The 9,382-nt window shown below is 36.1% G+C and overlaps 1 protein-coding gene across 1 annotated transcript in view; it reads left to right on the top strand.

The window, feature by feature from the left end:
• The first annotated feature begins 373 nt into the window (after positions 1-373).
• ABCB1 (ATP binding cassette subfamily B member 1) overlaps positions 374-9,382 on the top strand; it is a 49,897-nt gene continuing 40,888 nt past the window's right edge. Inside the window, exons 1-2 of the mRNA XM_033070805.1 lie at positions 374-556; positions 7,583-7,693. The gene's annotated coding sequence lies outside the window, so the exon portion shown is untranslated. The remainder of the gene's footprint in view (positions 557-7,582; positions 7,694-9,382) is intronic.

Genomic DNA, 9,382 nt, shown 5'->3' with positions numbered 1-9,382 from the left:
TCTTTGCTTTGTATGGTTTTCCTTGGTTTGCCAGCTGGATTTGACATTTCTTCTATTTCTTCCAATATCAAATCTACTGGAACTACCACAACCTTGACAAGAGTGCGTACTTGACTATTCCAAGATTACTGCCTCTGTATGTTTCTTTTTGCTAGGCTTTTACATGACCCGCATTTTTTTTCTCTCTGTTTTTATTAACCTATGTTCAGGATTTCCTTTCCATGATGGAGAGGCTACCAAATTTCCATTCTGTGTTTGTAGGTAATTTTTATTCTACTTTGGTAGCCAAACAGTTAAACTTGATGTATCCGGTCTGAAACTAAGTATGAAGCTAGGTCATTTCCTTTGGGTTTGTCTTTTAACATCATTAGCAGAGCTTGTGGCTCCGTTGCTTGTGCTGAGTGAAGGCAGACAGCTCCTTTTATTTTTCCCAGCATATCTAACAGAGAATTTTCCACACTTTTGATACAAGCTGGAGCTATTTGTAAACCACACTGAATAACCTGTGGCACGAAGTCAATAAGGGAACTTTATCCAGTGAGAGATACATGAACAGGTAAAGTGCACTTCTTTCCAATGGTTAAAAACCCTGTAGAGCTAGTGATATGGTCTTGCCTTATTCTACAGAAAGCTCTTATTTATAAAAGCCGGTGTGTATCCAGCTAGCCTAGGTTTGATATACATCCAGTTTGTACTTTTCCAATGATTTTGTACTTCAGTGGAGTATATGTGATATGTACTTTAGCGGAGCATGTGTGATATGAACTACTGCAAAGCAGCCTCTAGTGATTTATACCCAAAGCTAATTGCCTATACTATGCTAAACCTGTTTTTTAATACGGAATGCTGTTTTTTCCCCACAAATCTTAAGAATCTCAAAGTAAAGCAATTTTATTTCTATGTTCTTTAAACAGCATCGTGTAGATCGGTAGTGGCCAGCTGAACATGAAACAGCTTACAATAATGTGCATCTAAACTAGTGTGCATCTGAACTAGTGGTTTTACTTCTTTTTTTTAATTTCCATTCTGTTTTGTGAGATTTCTTCACTAATTTAATTAGTGGTTTACTCATTTCTGCAAATATGATTCCAACAAAAATGTAAGCAGCTGCAAAAGTGAAACAAATACAATTTTTACATGCATGGACTCTCATAATCAGTTCTATCCTTTGCTGATGCCAACCTTCTTGAAATAAACCTAAAATTATTACTGAATATTTCACTTTAGACTGTACCTGAGTTTTGTCATGATGAGCTTTGAAGCCTATGTTTTGAGTCATGCTGACTACTTTTTGAGTATATTCCCAAACGTTCAGTTTTTCCCTGTACTGACATATCATTCGTGTATGGTATGACATAACACATTCTGATGGTAATTTCATGCATATGTGATATGTTTGATTTGAAAATCTTGAGGAACAGATAAAACAACATTACTTTCTCTAACAGCTAAATGTTTGTGGTTACTAGCTCTACTCTGTTAGTGGAATTGCAAAGAAAGCTCTGGCTAAATTAGTAACAAAATAACCATCAAATATTCTGCTTAGTGTTGCACAAATTTCAGGCATACAAATAACCTAAAAGATGGCTATGTTATTTAAGTGTTAAAATCTCACTTTTAGCTCTTTTTCTTTGCTTTTAACCCTGGACAAATAGGATGTTAAAATAATAGGTCTCTCGACCAAGATCTTGCCTTCCAGTAAACTTGTTGATGGTGTATTGGAGTACTTCCTCTGTCATTGAAACAAAATTTCTATTTTTTCCCATTTTAAATTACAGACACACAAAACTTGAGGAAATTCTGTTGCCCAAATATCCACTGTTTTACTTCCTCCGGATTCTTAATAACAAAGCATCAAGGATTTGCAGGAATCACTCCACCCTCACCTCCCACTGGTCAGGCCCAATTTCACAAACATCCTTAGCAAAATCTGCAGCTAACCCATTTTGTTTCAACAAGGCTGTGCCAAAAATTCCTTGGTGTTCCTAAAAGGGATCCTCCCACTCCTGAAGGAACAGGAGAAGGAGACTCCTGAACTTGGCAGCTATTTAATTGCAGTCAGAGATCTTAACACAGATACTTGAACATCGTTTCATGCATATAATACAGTAAGATTCATCATTTTTCCTCTTTCTTGGACTATAGCTGGAACAAATGTTTGTTTTGGTTATTGACACCACTGTATCAAGTAACATCATGGCACTACTGGTAGTTAAAGTTCTTCCCTTGACCACCCGGTACTAATATTGTTACTGACCATTTCCATTGGTTATATTGTAATTTTACCACTAGACCAGGAGAAAGTGGACAGCAGAGTCTCCCGTCTTTGTTATTGGGAGGAAGAGATGATGTCTGAGGGCTTCGCTGAGAGGGACCTATTAGGTTTTCTATTTTCATTCCTCATGATTTTTTATGTACTTGGTAAAATGAGTCAGCAAAGAATTTATGTATTCTATCCCATTTTCTCAAATCTTTACTTCTTTTTCTCAAATTTTACCATGTTTCCTTCCTGCAGTTTCATTGGTGTCCACTAAAGGAAGTTTTTATCATATTGTCCAAGCATATTTTTCAGTTACCATTACCACCGCTTTTTACATAAAGAGCTAAATCCACACTGAGGACTATTTTCCTTTTGTGCTGGTTTTTATTGTTATTTTAAATGGAGGCTGTGGGTCATTTAAGACTGTGTTTCTGAAAATTACGGTCTGTAAAGTCTAGTGTATAGACCTATTATTAGATCTACAGGACAGGGATTTTCCTGTATTATTTCTTACCTTCATTACCTTGTCTGTTTTCCTTGTCCATACCTGCTGAAGACAAATTTGCAGTTCTTCCCATTGTAGTTGTGCTTGATTTACATGCCTGATAATTACTCTTGCTAACTTAAGTCTTGTACCAATACTACTTGAAAACCAGTGGTTCTATTTGGTCAGATACATTCCCAGATGCCAATATCAGCAATTATCCCAGGATTCACAGTATTTTACCATCTCATAGCATTCTAGGTGGAATAACCTGCTAGTCAAGTCTCTTGTCATTGCTCAGATAACTGTTCTGAGACATCTACCTACTAAATTTCTTACAGGAAATTTTTCCTGCAGTATAGCTGATAATCAAACTCCATTCTGAGGCTATGCAATCTTTACTAGCTAAGGAAAGCTAATCCTTTAGTCTCAAAAGCCCCATTTTAAAAGTTTCTGAATTCAATGGCCTCAACTTTTAAGCAAATACTCTTGCTCGCTCTGCAGTCAGATCAGCTACTATTGTTACAATAATCTCCCACGTTTTAGGCGCAGCACAACCCAAGCAGGAGTAACCAACAGTGTGCATTATTTTTTTACCACTGTTTTGGTTTTAACAGCATAACTGGATCATAAAAACCTATTTTGTGGTCACGTTAGCCTGAATTTTCAGTATTGTTTGGTCTGAGTTTCCCTTATATCCTTGTATGTTGACAGCTGTGTTCTGAGTAATAGATAATGAGGTAAAAGGGTTTTCTGAGTGTGCAGAAACCCATCTATGCAGTAGAGGTTTCAGGGTGTGTCTTCAAGTTAGTAAATGATTCAGTGCAGAAATTACAAGGTAAATCTAGCAATAAGAAACTGAGAATCTACTTTTAAACACCCAAATGCAAAGAGAGAAAAAAGCCTGAATGTTCTTATTATCAGCTAGATAAAAACTGATGCACAACAGAGTTAACGTTTTGGTAACATTTGACATTATTTCCACTCATATTTTCCTGATATAGAAGATATACATATATATTTTTCCTTTTCTGTTGTTCACTCTTCTCATGTATTCATCTAAATATATGTGAATAAGTGAATTTTCAGAGTAATGTAATTATTCTTTTCCTCTACTTCCTATCATGGTTTAATGCTGATGTATGCATGAGCCATCTGATATGGAATGACAATCAAGTCCTTGCCTACATCCATGCTATCTGTTGGGAGGAGATCAGTTGACTTAGCTTAGCATTATCAGAATAGCCACTACTATGAATATTGTGGCAGCACAAAGAATGTTTTGATGACTACCATAGGGGTGGCACATAAAAAGAAACGAGATAACCTTTACTGTTCTTGGGGTTAAAACGTTCATGAGGAACATCCTACTATGAAATCTTGAGATAAGCATTATTCTGCCTGCCCAATGTCACCCTCTTGTAAAACACAGAAAATTGTCAGTTCTAGTGCTGGATTTAATGGAGCAAAGTGAACTCTGTAACAAATTAAATGCGATGACACAATCCAATGTCCAGTGTATGAAAAAAACATGCACTCATGATGGCTTAGCTTCATTTTTAGGCTTTAAAGAAATATGTACACATGCTTTCCCTGAGAGACCTACCACTCTTGAATAGTTCTGTTTACTCAATACATGAATGTAGGTAGAAATCTATTAGGTTGTGAAACAATGCACCACACCATTATTCAGAAAGAGATTTTGCCACATGTATATTTGGAACAAAATTAAATACTCTATTTCAATAATTTTTGTTCTTGTAAACATACTATTTCAATATATATTAAATTATCCAACTGGTATGTGAGAAATACTTCTGGTCCTGTCACATACAGTAATAGACTCCCTTCTTTGCTAATGTGTTGTTGAGGTGTTACATCAATAACCCAGGCAGATACGTTCTCCCCTTCATGTGCACCATACCATGGAATCAGTTTTGTTATAGGATTTGGTCTGGTTCTGTTTATACCTGCTTATAACTTCCAACTCAGTGGGTGTCTTCATGAACTGATTGTCAATCATGTGTGATCACTGCAGAAATCATCTGTCTTCTTTAGGGTGTGAGATAATTTAGCAATATATCCATCCTCAGACACCACAAAAAATCCTATAATGTCTTCTGCAAATGGCCCATGACATGGAGTCACTGGCAGAATTTTTCCTCTATTGGTTAGATAAAAGGGGGGGTTTTTTGTGTGCCAAGTCCCATAGATACTCAGCAGAGGTAGTTTAAAAAAGATCAATTCTCTAAATTTGGTTCTGCTTCATAGTACTGACTATTCAAAGAATCTCAGAGGATGCTCCCATTGAGGAATCTCAGTAGCATTTAGAAAGCATTCCTTACCCACAGGGAATCTCTGGATCCTTAGGATATTGGCCTTAGGTTCTTAGATTTCTGCTGGAACAGCATTCCTTGTGTGTCAGGTGCAGACAATGAATACAAGGAAAGTAGACTTCTTCTTACAGTAGGTGGTATCTCAGTTTAACTAGGTGTTTAATGAGATGCTTAGAGTTGCTTTCTGCACATTTTCCTTACTAAGGAACTCATTTGCTCTCAGTGAGTAGTGGTGTGGAAACAGGACTGCTGTGAACACCTTATTCAATCAGGGTGAGCTGTTAATCATTCATGATTTATTGTTGAGTATAAAAAGAAATCAAGGAAATGCATTTAGTATCATGGCACTCACATGGGGTCATTGCACGCAAGCAGAATGTAAACGGTACAGAGGTCATGATACAGGGCTGAGTCAGAAAGGAGGATGGCTAGAGTGCAAAGACTGAGAAAGTTGGAATATAAGCAGAGATCACTTTGTTCCTTCAATTATCATTGTGTGGTGCTGCAACACTGAACAAAGCCTTGTGGTTCAAGGGTTCCCATGAATATCAACTTTTTGGGGAGCCACCTGCCAGTCCTTCTGGATCTGACCTGCAGCCTTTATCTCCCATTCTGTCTGGGAAGTAGGAAATCATGCTGTGATTTCAATGTCTACACAGGGAAGGGGAGAAACATTGAAGAAGACACCTGAGGCTTGCTGATTGGTTAAATATTGCATATGGGTACTTTCTTCTGTTTCTTGGTCTAAATTTATTAATATTATTCATATGAGTTTGGCCATGATTAACAATTCTTAAGTTTCATTGATTTAATTACTGTTTAATGTTATGTCACTTTTACACAGAGTTTATACTTAGACATCAGTAAGAAATAAATAAGAAAAACACCCTGAAATATGGATTTGCAAGGCAAAAGTCTAATAATTCAAGTTTGAGTGGAAAGTGTAGAGAAAATGTTGATCTTCCCTTAAAAGGGTAATCTCTGCAGATAGTGCTATAAACTTTGTTGCAATCAAAATAGATTTTAATGATATTGCAATAATAGGGAAATAGGGATATAAGAGAAGATGCAGGTAGATTAATCAGACATTAGAGCATCTAATCTGAGTCACTAAAAAGACTGTATTGCCTTTTCAGTTACTGTAGCCACAGTGTAGCTGGCCACAAAATCGAGAAATCTGATTTTTTAATTACTGCGTGGTGAGAGAGTTATTTCCTCCAGTCTCTTTAAAACTGTTTCTTGCAAAATGACCACATGCCGACATATCTTGATATTATAATTGGAATCTTCCTTGCAAGTCTCACTGGGTTGTTGTCAGGCATCATTGGTGTTGACATGTTAGGCAGAGGTGTGGCACAAGGCAGAACTTTCTGGAAGCAGAAATGACATGAGGGAGCATTACCTCTTTTGCCTATAGTTATGGTTGTTTGAAAAGTTTGGAGCTTGTGAACGTGTGTCTGCACTGTATCCAATTGCTTGTAGAAACACATTTACCTTAGAGTGCACAATCATTTGTTTTACAGTAAACATCAAAAAGGAACAAAGCAATTTAACTGTGGTTAAAGACTAACATGCAGAGCATGGTCACAGTGCCATAATCAATCTCTTATGAGATGAAGTGATTATTTTCAGTCATTTCACCACAGCAACGAAATCCAATGTCTAAAATCAAATAAAATAAGTAAATATATTTCCATACTGCTACAGAAAATGGAAGTCAAATTACTTACAGAAATTAAAAATATTTGCCTATTATTGAAATAATCCCTAGTTTGGGGCTACTTTCCTGAAAAAAACCCAAAGCTTTGAAACCGTTTGTGTCTAGAGGATAGTAATGTCAAAGATCAATAGCACCAATTCTGCCTAGAGGGGTTATAGGAAATGGGGTGGAAAGTGGGGGGATGTTTGTTTATTTTGGTTTAGGGTTTTGTTTTTGTTGGAATTTTTTGTCAAGAGAGGACAGGCAACACTTGTGAATGCAAAATCAAAATTGTGAAAGTACTGTCCAGTTAAGTGGTAGAAGTTCTTCCTATTTGTTGTGGACAGGGAAGGGGTAACAGGTCTAACTTATCTCAAGGAAAATTCATGTTAGACATCGAAAAAGCCTCCAAGTAGTTCAGATACTCTGAACTTTTCCATCTTTGCTTTTGGAAACTAATGACAGAGGTACAGAATTCAAACACTGTTAAGAATGTGATATGTAATACTTGATGTGATCTGAATGAAGGAGGACAGGATGGCATTTTGACATTATAAAACTTGAAATTCAGTATTACTGGGAAGAAGCTGAATGAGAGGTTTTTCATTCTCATAATTTCCACTGTGATCTAGACATTTCACAGACAGTAGGGAATAGAATGTAAGCATTTAGAAAATACGACTTTGGATAGTATTGTACCAGGGAATAAGTCAATAGCCTTGATTTCTGTAGAAAATATAATACTAATGCTGTTATATATTTCATATGTAGCGAGTTTGTAAACTCCTTTCCTTGTTTCTCAGGTATTCAGCTGTGATCCAAGACAGAAGTGTAACCATCTTTCAGATTTTTGAGGATATTGCTTAATTTGGAGCAAGAACTGCAAGGAAGTTGATAAAATGGGCTTCTGCAAGGTAAGAAAGATTGCAGACAGAGGTAAGACTCTTGAATTGGAGTTAAGCAGCAGTTTAGGGATTCATGAGAAAAAAAAATCATCGTGAAAAGAAATAAAATCCTAAGGGAAAAGCAGGGCTTTGGAAGACAGCAATTCAGCCCCAGTGAGGATCCATTCCAGGGGCAGTAGAAATCAGCTCCACCCTACCTCACTGAGGACTTACTGGCCAACAAAGATTTTTCCTGTTTCTTGCTTCAAGGCACTGAACATACCAACACTCAGGTTAGTATTTCATTAATTCAAGTTATCGAAAAATGGTAATATATGGTAACTAATCAGTAACTGCTGAATACTTTTAAGCTGTGTGTATTCAGTTTACAAAGGGCTCTTTGTGCATGGCAAAAGGTGGCGGTTCAATCAAAGGCACTCAGGCATATCTTTACCTAGAAAAATTAGATGGACAAAAATTGGATGTGTCATACTATTACCTATTTTATTCAGATTTTACTGGGAAAAATGTTTTCCACCTGCACAAAAATTAATTTTGTTTATCTTTTCCCATCAGTGTTCATTTGTAAAGTAAAGTCCTGAACATTTTTGAAGCCCTAATGTTCTGTACTATATTTTTAAATTCATTTTTCTAACTGTAGGAATAATATTACTTTAAATGAAACTATCCAGCAAGTAAAGATTATGTTTTCAAAGCTGAAAACTGGCACATCAGTAGTAGGAATCTAGCAGCATTAGTTTGTGGCAGTCTGCTTTATGAGAATAAGCAATTAACTACAAATCAAATCACAGACAATAAGAGTGAAGTTTTGTAATTTTAAAACATGCTTTTCAGGATAGACTTTCCTTTTAAACACAAGTAGGAGATTGATGCTTACATTAACTTGATATGTTCTCATGTTTCATCCAGGAAAAACAAAATGTCCAGAAACTACAATAGGCATTATCCTGTAGCTGAGTGTACAGCATAGTTAAAGGAACATAAAATTCTCAGTTTCTGATGGTATAATAATTCCCTTCATATAGAACAATTCTCATTGCTAGAATGGTATCCAAGCTGACAAAATTACAGAGTATGATTCTTTTCCAGCCCCGATTAACAGCTACTAAAATACAACAGGTGTACTAGTACCATAAATCAGAGATTCTTCACCGATGTTCTGATCTATGCTAGGGTTGAATGTCATTGAGGAATCATTACAGAATTCCTGCAATCCTTTCCAGCATTTTGCCTACCTGGCTCTTATTGGAAAATCCAACTTTCCATCTTTAAATTAAATAGAAGAAAAAAATAGTTTGTGTGATTTTCTCTGATCACAACATATGCAGACGTTGAAGTAATTACTTCACTTTCTTGTCCTGTTTTCTAATTTTGTTAATAAGTATATTTAAAACATAAGGGGTTTTTTATATTTTTAGAAAATTTTGAAGGCATCAGGTCATCGTTTCACTACAGTTTGTTTGTGATGTCAAAGTTAGATTAACATTTCTGTGTCAGTAGTTCCAGTATCATGTGTCAATTGATGATGTGCTGGCCTGCATCAGATTAAAAAATTCATAGATCCAATGTGTGATTTGTGGACTGAGGTTTTCTCAACATAAAGTATTTTTTAGAAGCATAAGCTGTTGAAACTTCACCACAAAACCTGAGACCCCTATTTTTCAAATGCCTTTTTCTGCAGTTTCAGAAACTCTTATC

This window comes from Catharus ustulatus, chromosome 1 (assembly GCF_009819885.2).
Source record: "Catharus ustulatus isolate bCatUst1 chromosome 1, bCatUst1.pri.v2, whole genome shotgun sequence".
In the NCBI taxonomy this organism is placed as follows: domain Eukaryota; kingdom Metazoa; phylum Chordata; class Aves; order Passeriformes; family Turdidae; genus Catharus; species Catharus ustulatus.
This window is presented reverse-complemented; position numbering and strand designations above follow the sequence as displayed.